The sequence below is a fragment of the Hibiscus syriacus genome, unplaced genomic scaffold, assembly GCF_006381635.1.
Source record: "Hibiscus syriacus cultivar Baekdansim isolate YM2019G1 unplaced genomic scaffold, ASM638163v2 tig00110505_pilon, whole genome shotgun sequence".
Classification (NCBI taxonomy): Eukaryota; Viridiplantae; Streptophyta; class Magnoliopsida; order Malvales; family Malvaceae; genus Hibiscus; species Hibiscus syriacus.
This window is the reverse complement of record NW_024062765.1, coordinates 1,647,675-1,650,188: the sequence shown is the minus strand read 5'-3', so window position 1 is coordinate 1,650,188 and position 2,514 is coordinate 1,647,675. Positions and strand designations below refer to the sequence as shown.

Here is a 2,514-nt window from a genome sequence, read left to right as displayed (position 1 = left end):
GTTTATAATATTACGATATTATTTGATTTCATTATAATATATATATATATATATATATATATTGTCATCTTTTTTTATATGTGATAAACATATATCATGTATAGTTAAGGGATTTATTGTTATATCTTGAGGTCTACAATTTGAACATTGTGTATGTAGAAGTATAAACGTTCTTTATCAAATGATTGAAAATATTTGAATATATATATTATCTTATAATCACTTCATATTTTAAAAAAAATTAAGAGAAGATTAAATGGAACTTGAGTTTGTGGAAATCTATCCAGGGACTTGATCCAAGTTAGGTTTAGCGAAATTTTATGATTAATTTGGGTAAGTACAATATAATATCTATTTAAAGATAACACTTAACTATCTGATATTGATCGCTTGTACCTTGATATTGCCGGTGCCTAAACTCGGGATCTCAAATAATAATAACAATTCTTTTACCATAGATATCACAGAGATGGTGCATATTTTTATGATTATTAAATATATTTGAGAGTGTAATTTTAAATACATTTTTTCTGAAAATGCGTAACACCAACCTCTATCCATAACTTTAGTAAAACCACCGATAACCATCGACGTCTTTCCATTATGAAATGCAAGTGAAGATATTTCGATTTTATTGTAATTTTATTCTACTTTTACTACATACATTATTTGTCTAAATAAGCCTGCAAAGTGCTTATCACGTGATAAGACGAATAATAAGGAAAGGAGGACACGTAGCTAATGATGCACCTCCAAACACACAGCCCCTCCACTCGATGTTCATTCCTTTGAGATTAGTTTATTATTAGTATTACACGACCACAAGTAACGTACCACGTATTATTGTGTTCATACTAGAGAATTTCGTTAATCATGCCCGCATTCTCGCTTATTTTACCCCCTCTATAAATGCATTTATATGCTTCCCATGTGAACGGCGCTAGACTTCAAATTTTGCATTTGCCAAGAAAAAATAATTTCATGTTAAACACCTCCACTTAGAACATGACTCCGCCCATGTATACATGCATGTACATATACATGCACAACACATAAACATTTAAATGTATAATATTAAATTTATTAAGTGATCTTAGTGGTATAAGAGAGTATTGTTTTCTCTAGAGATTTAATTTTAATTTAAATGATCATGTCTACAAAGTATGTATGCGTTTATTATCAATTGATAAAGAAATTTATGATTATATATTACATTGTAACTATCACAGTTTAATAAAAAAAATATTTATAATATTAATTAAACAAAGTTTAACGTATAATAATAATATAAGCACAACTAGGGTTGTTTTGACTTGTACGTCAATCACGATCTAGATGAGGAGGCAATGAGGAAACGCACATGACTGAAAACTAATGGATATAGAGAGAGTCACACACGATCCATATATTTAGAGTATACTACAAAACAACCTTCACTCCGTCACATCACAATCCATCACTACAAAACAACACCCCCTCCATTTCTTGGTCCGGACGGCTCGCCAACCGCCCACGTTTTCACTTTGCACCATCAAATGCCAAACATAAACACACACATGCCCATTCTTTTTCCCACTAAACTACCTTTGCAATCTTATCACAACCATGTTCGCTGTTAGTGCTGACCAGAAGTTGCAGTGTGCAGCTCCTAGGCCTGTTGACAGAAAGTGGAAGTCCATCGTTGAACGTGCTCCCAATTGTCCAAGTTGTGCCTCTGCCAACACCAAATTTTGTTATTACAACAACTACAGCTTGTCGCAGCCTAGGTACTTTTGTAAAGGTTGCAGAAGGTATTGGACCAAAGGTGGTTCCCTTAGGAATGTTCCTGTTGGTGGTGGCTGTCGTAAGAGTTGACGAGGCAAGTCTAGCAGGCTCGACAAAAATGGTGGTCAGGTTCAGGTTTCGATTAATTATAGTAAGAATTCTAGTAGTTTAAGGTATCACGAGGAGCAGATGATCGGGATCAGTAGTTCCTCCGATGGAGACTCAGCGATCCAACCAGCTCCCTCTATTGATCTGGCTGTTATCTTTTCACAATTCTTGAACCAGAGCACAAGCTTACATCAGCCTGAGATTCTTACTCAAGCATGGCCTAATGAAGGGACCGATCCGAGGGGTGTTTTAGAACAAGATACCAACATCCAAAATGATTCATCGATGGAGTGCCCGGAGTTACCAGTAGTTCATCCGAGTCTGGAATCTTATCTGCTTCAAGAAATGCCTCAAGTTATGCAACATCTAAAAGAGGATGATAGTAGTGTCGAGGGGTTTGTGGAAACTGATGAGATGAATGCGTTTGGGTTGCAGAACTTGTTAGCTGAAGAAATGGTACAAGATGTTTTCTGGTCTAATCCTGCGGCAAACACACCAAGCTTTGAATATCAACCCATGGTTCAACTTCAACAATGGGAGTGCTTCCCAGTTGATGACCGGCTAACGAATTCTGCAAATTTTATGGCTGAAAATTGGAGTGTCTTTGATTTTTCTGGATTTGAACTTTTTTCAAAAAATTGA

At 35.3% G+C, this 2,514-nt stretch overlaps 1 pseudogene; it reads left to right on the top strand.

Moving 5' to 3' along the window:
- The first annotated feature begins 1,605 nt into the window (after positions 1 to 1,605).
- On the top strand, positions 1,606 to 2,514 carry LOC120129985 (annotated as a pseudogene).